Below are 16,422 nucleotides of genomic sequence, written 5' to 3'. Positions count from 1 at the left end.
GCTCCAATGTATTATAAATAGATCTTTTATGCTTGCTTTTGGGTATTGTTCAGTGCTTTAGCTTAATAATGCAGCCTTGCTAGTCGATTTTCCTAACTCATTATGCTGCACGTTTTAGTAACTGTATGCTAACTTTTTATTCACTTCCAGTCAATAAGTCAAAGAAACAAGCAACACAAGAAAAATGTGAAGTTTCCACATCGCATGGGGCCTATCAATTTCGGAAGGGTACGAGTGGCTATGGTAAATAGTAGATTTATATTTATTTAGAATTTATATTTGCATAAATTGAAGGAAGAAATCGAAGTATGATCTTGTTTTGCAGCGAGCAACAAAGGAAACAAAGGAGGAACCAAAAAGGTTTGAGATGTTCATTGCTACACGAACAAGTCGGAAGAGGAAAGAAGTGGATGAGGAAACACAAACTGTTGTTGTAGGAGTTCATTAAATCATTCATAATTACATTTCAAATTTAGGATATGGTAACTAACTCAATTTTAAATGTTTCTTCTATGCAGGAAGACTTCCAACACCGCCAAGTTGCTGGTGAAACAGAAGAGGAAGCATTTGAGGCCTTATTCGGGAAAGAACAACCAGGTCGGGTAAGGTTGTATGGAAGATCTGTGACAAAGAATGATTTAAAAAAATATGCTGAAATTAATGAAATCAAGAATCAGCACAAAGAGGAAGTGTCCAGTCTGAAGGATAAACTTGGACACATGGAGGCCCAACAGCAAAAACAAGAGGCCAAACAGTAAAAACAAGACGAAGAGATTCATGGGTTACGAAATATGATCAAGTTATTACTGCAGCGATCGGAACCTGGAATGAGGCCAGAAGAACTAGAAGCTTTATTACAAGACGCCCAACAGTCTCCTATTGATGCGAATAGCGGCCATGGATCAACACATTTTCCGAACTTAGATGTGGTATGTCCTTATCTATTCCTTGTTCCATAGTTTTTTACTTGCATTTACATTAATTGCTATGGCTGTAAATGTTTGTTGGCTTTATTAACACTGAAGTTGTATTGCTATGGCTGAAATTTGTTTGTGTAATTCTGGTGGTTGTATTTTTTATTTTGTGCACTTGGTACATATGAATTTGTCCCTATATCTAATTTAAGTGTGAAAGTCTGATTAATTAGTGCATGAAAAATGCTATAGGGATATATCAGGATTGTGTTAAAGGAAATGGAAGAAAGAAACACCAGTAGATTTTCATGGTTTGAATGAAACAAGATAATACATAATTCCTTGAATTCACCTCTTCTGCCGTGACCATGTTATTTTTTTTAGTATATGCTTTCTTGGTTTACTATGACTACGTGTTCCATTTAATTTTTATAATTACGAATGTCATTATGAATTTTTTTTTAACTACTTTTCTATATAATTATGCAGGGTAACAATGAAGATTAAGCAATGAAGATTAAGCTGACTATTATTGTGGTTTATTGGCTAAGATAGAGTGCTATTTAGAATCTTTACATGTATGGTTGACTAATGATTTTTATTAGAAGATACTTTTATTGGCTAAGTGATATTATGGTTTTGATATGGCTATACTTACTTTAGTTTGAGTTGTATGAATTTTTACAGTTAACTTCATTCTAGTACTTTTGGATCAATGTTATAAATATATTTTGGTTAGAGAAAATTTTTATTATATAAAGAAATTATTTAGTATAATTATGTATTTATTTTTATTTTGTAATATTCAATTCATTTATACATGTAATCATATTAACTATTATGTTGTATTAATAATTATTAGATAATTATATATATATAGAAAAAAAAAGACCTAAGGCTATACTTATATGTACAGTAGCTATAGTATACAAAAAAAAAAACCGAGACCTAAGGCTACACTTATATATAGTAGCTATAGTATACAGAAAAAAAAAAACGAGACCTAAGGCTACACTTATATACAGCAGCTATAGTATACAAAAAAAAAAAGAGGGACCTAAGGCTACGCTTATAAAAAGTAGATATGGTATACAATGTGGTTACGCTTTACAAGTGATGCAGTAGGTTGAAAAGCGTAGCCTATTCTGGAAGAACGAGAGCTGAAAAGTGTAGCCTTTGGTCCTAGACAACATCACTTGAAAAGCGTAGCCTATTTCCAAATGCCAAAAGCGTAGCCCTTGGTACAGAAAAGCGTAGCCTTTGAGAATAGGCAATGGCCGAATAGGAATCACTCCAAAAAGCGTAGCCGTAGCCTAAGGCATCATTTTTTTTCACTTTTGGCTACACTTTTCAAGTGTACCTGAATGGGTGTTTTTCTTGTAGTGAAAGCACGAAGAAAACCCTTTCAGAGAAGATCAAAAACCCTCTCACTATCGTTGCACCCCAGTCACCACTCACTCCCACTCACCACTCACCGCCACACACCACTCACCACTCACCACTGACCGGCGCTCCTCTTCGCCCTCCTGCACTGATCGTCGCTGCGCTGCCCATACCATCGTCGATCTCTACGCTTCTCGTTGTCCTCTCTGTGCTCACGTCGTCGATTAGGTATGTAATAATTTCTGTTTTATTCTGAAATTTGAGGGGTTTAGGGTTCCGATTTTAGAAATCTCCAAAGAGAAGGCTCGTTTGGCTGCTGTTCAGGTATCCACTCACAATCTGATTTTCATTGATTCCATCATGTGTGTGATTTTAGGGTAGATTTTTTTCCCCTCAATTTTTTAACCTTTCTGATGGTTTGGTTTTCTAATTTATGTAAAGGTTAATGGACTTGTGTTGGTTGAAGACACTTGCCTTTGTTTCAATGCCTTGAAAGGTCTTCCAGGTTGGTATAATTTTCTTGTTTTATATGATTCTAAGTTGGAAGTATTCAACCTGGCACTGATTTTATTTGAATGTTTTAATTTTTTACATGGCCTTACATGTAAGTTCTATTTCACATTTTATCATAATCTTAAGGTACTCTCTTTTTGGGTTCATATAAAGTGTTGTTAATTTTTATATTTGTTCTATGAGACCAATACCTTGATACTGTGAAAATAAATGAATAAGGAAAAAGGATGATTTGTCAAAAGTGGTTGAAAATACGGTGGTAGATACGAATGAAAGCAAGGGGTCAATTTGTAACATTTAGGAATGGGTTCTCCTCTATGTAAGGATAGCTGCTGAATGAGAACTGTTCCACTGTATCAGATTGTTCATATCAAAATTTAAACCCACTATTTCCCCCTGTATTGTCGTTTCTTTTAAATACTATATATAGTTAATTAGTCCGTTATGGAAGACATGCATAACTTCTGCCAAAGCTTCCAGAAATTTGATTCCTTGCCTACTACTACTACTACTGTACTAATTGTCAAGCATTTTTCAGTTTCAATATTCAATAGGCACACCACACACTATTCAAATTTTTGTATATGCATATCTATTATTGTTGAAAGGGAAATGTCTTTGGTGAAGAATGAAGATTCACACTAAATTTACAGAGAACATGAAATTTCTTTTTTGATGACCTTTTTCTCTTATTAAAAAAAATAATCCCCATTCAAAAGCATTCTTTACCATAGCATCATACTCAATAAAGTCCTTCAAATTGAACTTATTTATTCTTGTGACCAATGGAGTGTCCCCCCCCCCCCCCAAACCCTCTCCTAGAATTTAGTATTCTCTTTTCTTAGTGATGCCAATTTGAATGTTGCATTATAGGTTTTGAAGAGTTATGGACATATTGACGTACATCAAGAACAGCCTTATGGTGATATCAGATTGAATTTGACCCCTTCCTTGAATCGTCAATTTTGATAGTTTGGTTAAGTTGCTTGCAATACTTCAGGGTGCTGATGTAAATAGGTAAGAGTTCTGCCCTAATTTCTACCTTCTTTTAGATTGTCTTTTTTTTCCTACCCTATTTTGTTGTTTTACCGTTATCTCTTGAATGATTTAATTGCTACTACTGCTCCTGAGTCCCAAATCTGTTTGATTATATCAATTTAATTCTTGCTAAATGATGATTGTGCTGAATTTGTTGTTAAATGATGCTATGGCTGAAATTTGTTTGTGCAATTCTGGTTGTTGTATTTCTGATTTTGTGCACTTTATACATATGAATTTGTCCTTATATATGATTTAATTTAAAACATAACACGGACTAGTAGTGTTTCACAAGAATTATGACAAGACAGAAAAAGATCTGACTGGAAAGAAAGTATTTGAATGAGTAAGCTTGCTTTCAGGTGTTGTTTCAGGTGCTGTTGTAGTTGGTTGTAGAGGTAACAAAAATTCCATGAGTCAGCTTGCTTTCTAGTAGCTTTTTTATTTGTTTTATTTTATTGTGTGAATTTGCTTTTGGAATTTCTACTATTGGATCCTTGTTTTTGTTTTTGAATGTTGGATGATCTGTTTTGTTATGGTAAGAAATATGCATGCTGAGATAGAGATAGGAAGCCTGCACGTTTTGTTAATAATGTTGCTAGTTTGATTTATGAGCTTATTAATTGTGTGCTCCTTCGGGTAATTTTGCACTTGAGCTGTTTGATGAAATGCGCAATAGGCTTATACATGTAAAATCCAAGTTTGTTAGAGTGTAGAATTTGTTGAAAGGCTAAAAGCCAAGTTTCATGAATGAATTAATTGATGATACATGCTAATGATTATTTGAGATGATGCTGGTCTAATTGTTATATATGATGCAGTAAATTGACGATAATATATGTGAATTGTTTGAGTGATTTGTGGCTAGATTGCTATGTTGAGTAATGCAGAAATTGTTGATTTCATATGAGTATGCTTAAATGTGAAAAGTGACAAAAAATGGTGATTTATTAATCCTGAGTACTTGGGGCTGATTTAATCTTTCCAACAAGTTGCAATAGGTAAAAAAAAGTTAGAATGCAAGGTTAGAGTGGGTGAAAAGTTAGGAATCAATTTTTGACCTCTCAAAACCCGAGGTTACATGTTGCAGAATTATGCAGTTTCGGGCAGCAATTTGTGAACAAAACTGGGGCAATCTAGCTACTCAAAATGAGTGAAATTATTTTTATATGAAACTTTAAGATGTCTAGATTATTATCCTAAAATTCATAATTTTCCGATGTGTGGTTTGGGAGATATGATTTTTAGAAAGTGGTCATTTTCTGCAGAAATAATGCTGTACGAATTCTGGAACAGCAACTTCAAAACCACATATCTCAATACTCTGAAACTCTTTGGAGATGAAACTAAAGAGGAATGAAATATTAGGATGTCTAGTATTTTATATCCAAGTTTCAGGATAATTCAAATTTTATAGAGAAAGTTGTGTCTTCTGAAAGCAGGGCTGTTCACTGTTGTGACAGCACCCTTTCCTTAAAACAAAATCATATTTTGAGAGGCATAACTTTTTCTAGAGAAGTAAAAATTCTCTGAGACTTGAACTGGGTGAAAGATGGGTAAGTCTAGTTCAACCACACCAAACTTTAGGAGAATCCAACCAAAGATGGATTTTATATGATTTTTCTAAATTGGTTACTGCTTGCTGTTTTTCTGAAGTGTACTAAATCAGTAGCCGATTTTTAAAAAATCATATAAAATTAAATTCTTAGAACGCAGTTACAAAACCAAAACCAAAGTACACTTTAGGATTCCTATTTAAAATAAATAATAATATATTAGGATTTCTTTTGCCCCCTTTTTTGATATGTATAATATATTAGGTATATGTATAATATGTTATACCTCTTATATTTGCATATGGTTAAGTTAATTGCTATGGCTGAAAATCATATGTTGTTGGCTTTATTGACACTTTAACACTTGAAGTTATATTGTTATGGCTGAAAATTGTTTGTGCAATTCTAGTTGTTGTAATTCTAGTTTTGTGCACTTCTCTTTGCTAGAATTCCTGTTTTTTTGCACTTTCGAAGTTGTGTCTGGATTTGTGCATCTGTTTATCTTTGTCTATTGCCCGTTTATCTTTGTCTGCATTTATTTTGGATTTTTTCTTGTTCTCTTTTGTTGCTTTCTGCATCATTTGTAGCTTCAGTTTGACTCTTTTATTTGATTTGGGCATGGAACTATATTTTTCTTCTCCTGCTGCAGTTTATTTTCTTTTCTATTTTTGTTAGGAGCCTCTTCTTCTAGTCGTGCCTGGATTGTTCTATTTTTGTATCTTCAGGTTCGCTAGCTTCTCCAATAGTTTCTTCTAGCTATTCTCATTCTTTGCATCTTGCATATGCCCTTCTTTGATTTCCCTTTTTCTCTGTCATCTCCATCCTCTCCATTTGCTATTTTTATCCTTATTATTTTAGCCCTGATCGAAGGTTCCTATTCTTTAGATTTTCATAGGGTTCCATCTTCTTTCTCCTCTGCTTTCTCGCAAGACCCTTCATCATACCCTATCATCCTACAAAAATATCATATTGTTGGGATCTTCTCATACGTGAAGTCATATAAAGATTATTAGAGTTGTGCTAACTGAAGCAGCACCAAGAATTGTGCTAACTTTATTGTTTAGGTTGACATAATTTTGATAATTTATACAACTATTTTTAGTTTGGTTTCTAATTATTTTCAGTTTGATTTTTTAATTTTTATAATTGCGAATGTCATTATAAATATTTTTCTAATTACTTTTATATATAATTATGCAGGATAATATTGAGGATGATAATGAAGATTAAGTTGTTTATCATTGTGGTTTATGGGTTAAGATGGAGTAATGTTGAGAATAGATACATGTATGGTAGACTAATTACTTTTATTAGAAGATACTTATATAGAATATAATATTTTAGTTTTCCGTAGAGTATTAGTAGTAAATTCTTAGTGATCTCATACCTATTTTGATATGGCTATGTTTAATTTAGTGTGAGATGTATGAATATTAGTACTTTTGGATCATTATAAATATATTTTATTTACAGATAATTTTTATTATTTAAAGAAATTATTTAGTATAATTATATATTTATTTTTATTTTATAATATTTAACTCATTTCATTAAAAATATAGAATTATATATGTAATCATATTACTAAATATTATGTACAAAAAATTATTAGAATATATATATATATAGAAAATAAAAAAAACAATGAGGAACTTAAGGCTACACTTATATAGAGTAGTTATGGTTATACAAAAAATTAAAAAATAATAATAATGAGGGACCTAAGGCTACATTTATATAGAGTAGCTATGTATACAATGTGGCTACGTTTTACAAGTGATGCAGTAGTGCTGAAAAACGTAGCCTATTCTGGTAAAAATGGAAGCTGAAAAGCGTAGCCTTTGGTCTTGGACAGCATCACTTGAAAAACGCACCCTATTCCCAAATGCCAAAAGCGTAGCCCTTGGTGCAAAAAAGCGTAGCCTTTGAGAATAGGCAACGGCCGAATAGGAATCACTCCAAAAAGCGTAGCCATAGCTCAGAAAGCGTAGCTGTAATCTAAGGCATCATTTTTTTTTTCACTTTTGGCTACACTTTTCAAGTGTACCTGAATGGGTGTTTTTCTTATAGTGGTTGGTTAATTGTTGATACTACATTATAAAGTATCTTCATTAATTATAACACAGATAAATCACAGATTTTATATGTATCTATGTGCATGATAATTTTAAGTCCATGTTATTTAAGAGGCTAAAATAAAGTATAAACACAGAAGAATAACTCTCTATATAGGCTCTGAACAAGTGAACAACTTCTATTACATATATGTATAGGTTTTGGCTAAGGTTTTCTTTTTATGTGGCTCAAAACCCTAGCAAATGCTCTTTGCTGTTTAGTATTTGAACTTTAATGTTGATTGACTTATTAAACTTGTATTTCATATTCATTACTACTGCGTCATCAAAAGTATTTTTACTCTATTCTAACATGTTTATTTCTTTTGCTAGTAGGAGGACATGATGTGAAGAAAATATTTTTTATAGAAATATGAGATGGGATGGGTCTCATATAGACTTTAGTTATCTAAATATAATATTCTGATATATTCTGTATTTTTTAAGAGGCTTTATCCAGTATTACATGTAATCGATAAATTACACTCTATTTTAATTTGTGTTGTTTGAACTAAAAATATATCTAGCTTATAATGTAAATTTTATGATTTAGATTTCTTGAATTTCTCATTTTTAGATTTATTTTGTGATTATGATAATTTTGGGATGTGATTATGCTTTTAAAAAACAAAAATCTCATAAAACAGAGTAGGCTATGATCACAGATTTAAAATAGAATGACCATAGAAGATGAGGCTACGGTCACGGTTTTACAAAAGGGTGACCATAGAGTAAGTTATGGTCACAGTTTTAAGTTAAGGTGACCATAGAGAAGTTATGGTCATGGTAAAAACTGTAACCAAACATAAGACTGTGGTCACAATTTTACAAAAGGGTGACCATAGCGTAGCCATAGAGTAAGCTATGGTCACGGTTTTAAAATAAGGTGACCATAGATAAGCTATGGATAAGCACGATTTTACAAAAGGGTGCCATAGAGTAAGCTATGGTCACGGTTTTAGAGTAGGATGATCATAGATAAGCTATGATCACAGTTAAAAATCGTGACCATAGATAAGGCTATAGTCACGCTTTTACAAAAGAGTAACCATAGAGTAAGCTATGTCACAGTTTTAAAGTAAGGTGACCATAGATATTTATGGTCACGCTAAAACCGTAACTATAGACTAGGCTATGGTCACGGTATAAAACAGGAGTGACCATAGAGTAAGTTATGGTCATGGTTTTACAAAAGGGTGACCATAGATAAGCTATGATCACAGTTTTATAAAAGGATGACCATAGAGTAAGTTATAGTTACGGTTTTTACGTGTAACCATAGAGTAACCTATAGTCACGGTGCAAAAAATGTGGCTTAAAGTGCCAGAATTTGAACACAGCAACTGTGACCATAAATCTATGACCACGTCTGAATAGGTCACTATAAAAAAAATTGTGACTATAAATAAAAAATTATAATCATAGATTTATGATCAACTTTTTTACTAGTTGTAGTCATAGTTTTTCACCGTAATGATAGACTTTTTTTTAGTGTACTTTGTTGATGGAGTTAGATATAAAATATGAGGAGTTATTATTGAACCAAACTTTTGTACTAAGATTATGTTATTTTTATGGTTCTGAAAATCGAATCGGACCGGTCGGTTCAACCGGATTAATCGAGAACTGGTCAGCTAGCCGGTCCGGATAAGCTTAGAAACCGTCTGGCAAAAAACCGGTAAAAACTGATCGAACCGATGATTAATCGATGAACCGGTAGAACCATTCGGTTTTTTAAAGGGTTTTCGGTTCATGAATGCACCCTCTAAAACGTCGCCGTTTTGTGTATAAAAATTTAAAAAAAAAAAAAGAAGAAAGGCAAGTGCTGAAGTGAAGTCTGAACCCTAAATCCCAATTCAAGCCACTCATCTCTCCTCTCTTCTCTCAGAAGTGAGAACCATTGCAGCCACCACCACCAATCGAGCAGCCCGCAGCCTCCACGTCCTGCAGCCACAGCAGCGACGGATTTGACCACCGCAGCCTCCACCGCGTCCCGCAGCCGGTAAGTAATACTCTATTATTCTATTCCTCCTCACCGCCTTCTGATTTTCTGTTTCATGATTTTCTGATTTATTTATTTGCTGGATTCATGATTTGATTTATTTGTTATTTGTTCATGATTTACTTGTTTGCTGGACTTCATAATTTTGGTTGCTGAATTCATGATTTTCTGAGGTTATTTTGGATCCATGATTTGCTGTTTTCTGAGGTTATTTATTTGTTTTTGATTTTCTGAGGTTATTTGTTCATGATTTACTTGTTTGCTGGACTTCATGATTTTGGTTGCTGAATTCATGATTTTCTGATATTATTTTGGATTCATCATTTGCTGTTTTCTGAGGTTATTTTGGTTGCTGAATTTATTTATTTGTAATTTGTATGTTGCAGATGGAACAGTCACAAAGTAACCCACAACCACAAGATAATGTTGTTCAAGATTCTCAAACTGGTTCTTTTAGGGGTAAATCTGATCCAGCTTGGCAATATTTTACAGTGAAGTATGACAAAAATAACAAGGCTCAATATATATGTATTTTTTATTTGAATACTTACAATGGAAGGAGATATATAGAATGAAATATCATCTTGCAAAAATATCATCTTTTGAACGTAGAACACTATGGGTTTGTCATTATGTGCGTTTTTTTTTTTAGTTACAAACTTTGATGTTTGAAGTTGTTTGTGAACCTCTAATATTAAGTTATGGATAATTTATTATGTGAAATTTTAAATTTTATTAAGTTAGAAATTATTGAATTTATATATTTTAAATTATTTTTAGATTTTTTAATAATTTTATTTAATATTTAATTAAACCGGTTGACTTCCGATTGAATCCCGGTCGAATTAGTAAATCATTAAACCAGTGACCTCACCGATTTATTAACCGGTCCGGTTTTTCCAACCTTAGTTATTTTAAGATTTTTTTTTATTAAATAAGTGTTATTATGCTTTTACTTTATCATATTTGACAATAGTTATCTGAATTTTATAAATATACATATTTTTATGAGTTAAGTTAAATACTTTTTTATACTGTGATTTTTACTATTAGTTAGTATAAGTGTATAACTTTTTAAAATACGAGTGTGGTAATAGAAAATTTATATCACATATGTTAAGTAAGTATTTTAGTAACTTTAAGACAAAGTTAATTAAATAAAATGTGACATTAATAATCATAAAAAATATAAGATAACATTTTTCTAAAACTTAACCTAAATTCAAAAACTAAATCAAACAATTTAAATTTAAAATAATAACAAAACCATTACATTCTATGAAAAGAATATCTTGATCATAAAACCCAATAAGGTTACAATTTCATGAGTGGAGAACGATCTTGCCTCTATGCTTCGCTATTTCCTATTACCGGATCAGCATTATAAACGTGGTAAATACACTTAATAAGGTCAAAGAAAGTGATTATAAATAATTGATTACTTTATAATAATTAATTAATATAATTATTGTATCTGCGTAAATTATATACAGCAAAGTGATGCAGTATGACCAACAAATTATAGTTCAATGACTTACTCTTTAATAAAATGGAAAGAGTATATAAAGAGTACGTAAAGATAATAAAATTGTGAAAGAATAATAAAGAAAAAGAAAAGATGAAAAAATTTTATTAATTATTGATTGATTGAAAAATTATAAACTATGAAGGTAAAATTAAGTATATATAGAGTATTAGCTTATGAAAGATAAAAATAAATAAAAATAAGATAAAAATAAAGATAAAAATAAAGATAAGATAAGATAAAGACTAAAATTATAATTGAATTTATGTATTCTGTTAAATTAAATTTATGGACTATAAAACATTTTTATTATTATCATGAACTAAAGTGAAAGAGTGATTTAATATTCTTTTTATTTTTATTTTTAAATTTAGGTCTCACTTTTAATTTATAAAAAAAATGACGCAGTATGAACGCGCCAGATCCGTAAGCACATTTCGTCATCGGTATCATCTCATTACTTTTCACTTTATAGCGAGAGTAATGACTCCTGATTAAGGATTAATTATGAAAAAACTAGAACCGTAGAACGCACAATTTTTATATATAGGCGTTCGTTGTTTCCTTGTCCGTTCAATGAATACCCCCACAAACGCAATGGTGGGAGTATTATTATATATAATTAATAATTAATAATTAATAAAGGAAGATAAGGCTCACGTGCAAATTAGAGACAGCTAGTGTGAAGTTTCTTCTTTCCGATTACTTTGAGCCCTTGCATTGACACAAGTTAAAAAGAAGCACTACGTACGTACTGAGCATCTATAATTGGGTCAAACTTTTCAAAAGTGGCCAAATTTGATAAAATAATCAAATAAAAAATTAATCACTCTTAAAATAAAATAATAATTTATATATAATAAAAATTATAAATTTAAATAGTAATTAATTTATTATTTTATTAATTTTTTCATTCTCATTTTATTTTATTTTTTTACTTCTCTCGCTAAACTTTTTTAAAGTGTTAGGATAGATGAATTATTTTAAATTATTTTTCTTGAACTTCTATTTTTTCCCTATTTTTTAATTCAGTAAATTATGAAATTATTTAATTTTTTATATTGTTTTTCTTAGAAATCATAAATTTAGGGATTGATTTATGTCTCTAATCAATGAATACAGATTTATAAGTTAGAATAAACTAAAAAATAGTTACCATAAATTAGAGCATATATAGCCTACCAAACAATTACTTGCATAGCTTGCGTGCTCTAAGAAATTCTCATTCTTCATCGTTAGTTAGAGCATCTTTAATGAAAAATTTTTAAAGTATGATTTTTGATATTTTTAAAAAATAAGTTAATTTAAAATTAAAATCTACATTAAAATTAATTAATAATTAAAATAAAATCAGTATCACTTTAGAGATACGGTATCACTTTGATAGAACATTAATAAAATTTTTTTATTTATATAATTATATTGACGAAATAATTAAAAATAGTATAAAATTATAATTGAATTAAGACTAAGGGTTTGTTTGGATGAGTTTTTAAGAAAAAATCTTTTTTTGAGTTATCTTTTTTTAAAAGATCTTATGAAAAAGTAAAAGTAATTCTATGTTTAGGTATCTCATGCAAAAAGATCTTTTTATTTATCAATTATGTTTGAGTCCAACGATATAAAAAGTACTTTTTTGTTTATTTAATACATGAAAAATATCTTTTTTTTTTAAGGAAAAAAGATCTTTTGAAGAAAGATGTAAATTACAGTTTCTCAAAAAAGATATTTTTTATTTTTCTAGTGCTTTTACTTTTACTACTAGAAATTTGCTAAACACGCTAAAAAAATAAAAAAAGATATTTTTTATTGAAAAATATCTTTTTTTATCAAAATAATAACGCCCAAACAAGCACTAAAGTCCGTTTGGAAAACTTCAAAAGTAACTTTTTTAAACTTTTGACGTATAAAAAGTAGTAGTATTAATGTCTGGTGCAATTTTTAAAACTAAATTGTAGCTTTCTAAGAAGCTATATTTAGGAGCTTATAAAAAAGTAAAAAAAAATGACCTTTTTTTTATCACATTTTTATAAAATAAGCACTTTTAAAATTAAAAATTCAAACACAAAATAACTTATTTATAAACTACTTTTAATATAGTCATTTATTATTTAAGTTATTTTTTTAAAATGAACTTAATTAATTAAGATGTTTACCCAAACTGAACCTAACTAATGGAGAGATAAATTTTATTTTTAATTTTAAATCACTATTTATATTAAATGGTCCCACAAAATATTTGTGTATCATTTTGTAATCCAAAATAAAATTAAAATTGAAACTAGCATTAAAGTCATTAATTTAATTAATCTAATTAGGAGGGCCATTATACTTGAGTAATCAAGCTATGACTACAGTCAAGAATAATTTAACCATAGTCACATTATATTGAAAAAGTACGGGTAAACATTTATTAGAGAGTCTAAGACATTTATTGAAGTGAAATCTTAGCCTCTATTTTTGATCCATTATTTTTCAGCTTACAATTTCCTATTTTTTGGTATTCTGTGTTAGTTCTCAATTAACCATTTGAATAAATGAGATAGTAATAGATTCAATCAAATTGGTACTTGATTGAATTATTCCTTAAGAGAACGATCACACTACTTTATTCACTTTCTTAATAAAAAAACATAAGGATTGATTTTATAAAAAGATAAAAGGGGACCTAACATAATTTTCGAGAAAACTTTTACATACATTGCGGTCAAATTTGTTAGTAATGTTGATTTTTGACTAATTAAAAGTTTTTTTTGGTAAAATATACTTTTTATCTTTAACAATATTGGTGATTTTTTAAAAAATATGCTTAACAATTAATTTCATTTAATTTTGTTGCTAACATTTTTTATTCATTTAATTTTGTCCCAAAACATTTTGTATTAAAATTATTTTGGAAAGTTTTTAATTTTATCTCTAAAGTTTTATATGGAATTAACATTTAGAGATAATTTTGACACAAATAAAAAATATTAGAAATAAAATTGAATAAAACAAAATATTAGAAGTATTTTTGAAAATTACCACAAATGTTACGAACAATACAAAAAACATACTTTATCTTTTTTTTCTTATTTTGGTAATTAAGGAGTTTTTAGAAGTCTATAATTTTATTACCTTGTTACCATTAAAAGAGATTTAGTTTTGATATATTCATAATGTAAAAAATATTTTACACACTATTCAATTTTGTATTATGACATTAATAAAATTTTTAAATTTATTATTTAAAAAATTATTTAAACACATAACTTTAATGAATGACCTATTAAACTTTTTAAATTATCAATATACTAAAATTAAACTCTTAAATCAAAAGTTAAAACTATGTAAATAGAAAATTTGAACCAGAGCAATAAATATTTTAAGTTTTCATGTATTTTTATTATCTTCAAATTAATTAATAGTAGTAGCTTAGCAAATCCATATTCTTGGTAAAAGTCTTTTGGAAAATAATAATGAAAATACTATATAAACCTCATTAGGTGTTTATATGTTTGGGTACCCATCCACAATTACTTACACATATTTATCTAGAGGAGAAAATTGAATGATGTGTAAAAGCATATATGCAAGTTTAATAGAACTATATATGCTAATTTATAGTCATAGAAAGAGAACGGAAGACAGACAACTAAGAGGGTTCCATGATGCTGCTAAGCATCTTATGATTCAAGATCTTGTTTTGACATTTATTAGTAAATTATTATATATAATAAAGACAATTGTCATATTATTATAATAACAACTATGAACAAGGGAGTAGGGACCTTGAGTTTTACTAAGCACTTATTATGTTCATATTTTATAGGCTAGATTACATGCCAGCATTGACAAGTTATTAAAGTACTCAATGAATAATAATATTAAATTTATGTTGGCTTGAAAAAATATATATATTAAGAGCTTATGGATTATCCATTTATCTTGAATTCTTGATTAACGAGTAACGACTTATTCTGAACATGTGACTCATAGGAATAGATTCATATTAATATACTCAACAAGATTTTTTTTTTTTTGAAAAGCACAATGTTAAAAGCGACAAAAGGAGCTTATATTATAGTATAGAAAAACTTTTAAATGTACCAATACATCAGTATTTTAATAATTTTTAATCGTTAATTTTAATTATAAAAAATATATATAATATATATAATTAAAAACAATTGTTAAAAATGACTGAAATACCGATATTGGAAACTTTTCTATAGTATAAGCTAGGAAACCATAATATATAGCAGTTATTAGAAGTCTACAAGCCGAAGTCTCATGGACTCTTCATACGCGTCTTAAACCACCCGTGTTTTGAAATCAAAATTGACTCTTCAGACATTATTAATTAATCAGTTTCTTAAATAAAGTTCTAGTTAATGAAGGTACATGGCGATGCAACATTATAAACATGTGGTCAAATATGAGTATATGTTTATGCTAAAGTGAAGCTTATTATTATATAATATAAGATGGAAAGAAAAAGAATTAGATTGTTTTGTGCATCTTAAAGCCATTACAGACCCATTTTGATTAATTAATTATAACAAAGAACATTTAGAAGCGAAACCATTCTTTAATCTATATTTTTATTTAATTTAGGTAGCAAATACTGTGAAAATTTATGAGAAAATGGTATTTTTCTTTTGTTTTATGTGTATGATTTTGATTTGTGCTGCTATCGGTTCCTCCTTCAATCAACTTCCCAAATTAAAGATTTTATGTATAGAGATTTTTTATTTTTATATTAATCTTTCTTTAATTTTAAGTTTTTTTTCTGTTTTTAGAGTTATATTTTTATATTAATCATTTCTTAAAAATGGTTCTAATCCCGGTCCTGATGCCATCTAATTCCAAGTAGTAAATGTTCGGTCTTAATTAGGTGTCATAGAACAAGAAATTATTAGAAACGTTATAAAAAAAAATTTTCACAAGGATATAAAATCACTAAATTTTACAATATTCTTTAATCTATATTTTATAAATAAAAGTGATTTTAAAATTTAAGTATAAGATAAAAAAAATTATGTAAAATAAAAATATTATATACATATTAAAATTCAATTACTAAATCAGTTACTATATATTTATATATAAATATATGTATTATATATTTAACTTATTATTTTAATGTGTATTTTATATTTTAATATTTATATTATATAATAAATTTATTAGTATTTTTTTATGTATATGTAATATATTTATATATAAAATTTATTAGATTTAAATTTTTGGAATAACTAATTTAATAATAATTATTATCGTAAATATTTTCGTGAATAAAATTCTATGGACCATATACAATGTTTAATTTAATTTGCAGAGATAATTTTTCACTGATTAGATCATACATATATCCACATATATAATTGTAAACTTT

General features: G+C 28.7%; 1 pseudogene across 1 annotated transcript; it reads left to right on the top strand.

The window, feature by feature from the left end:
• Positions 1-204: 204 nt before the first annotated feature.
• Positions 205-1,656, top strand: LOC107629908 (uncharacterized; annotated as a pseudogene). Its single transcript, XR_001618067.3, has 4 exons — positions 205-243; positions 326-433; positions 519-929; positions 1,404-1,656. The product of XR_001618067.3 is annotated as an uncharacterized LOC107629908 (transcript).
• The last annotated feature ends 14,766 nt before the right edge of the window (positions 1,657-16,422 follow it).

Source organism: Arachis ipaensis, chromosome B3 (assembly GCF_059453495.1).
Source record: "Arachis ipaensis isolate K30076 ecotype BB chromosome B3, ASM5945349v1, whole genome shotgun sequence".
NCBI classification, from domain to species: domain Eukaryota; kingdom Viridiplantae; phylum Streptophyta; class Magnoliopsida; order Fabales; family Fabaceae; genus Arachis; species Arachis ipaensis.
Note: the sequence above shows the minus strand (reverse complement) of the source record. Positions and strands in the feature narration are given on the sequence as shown.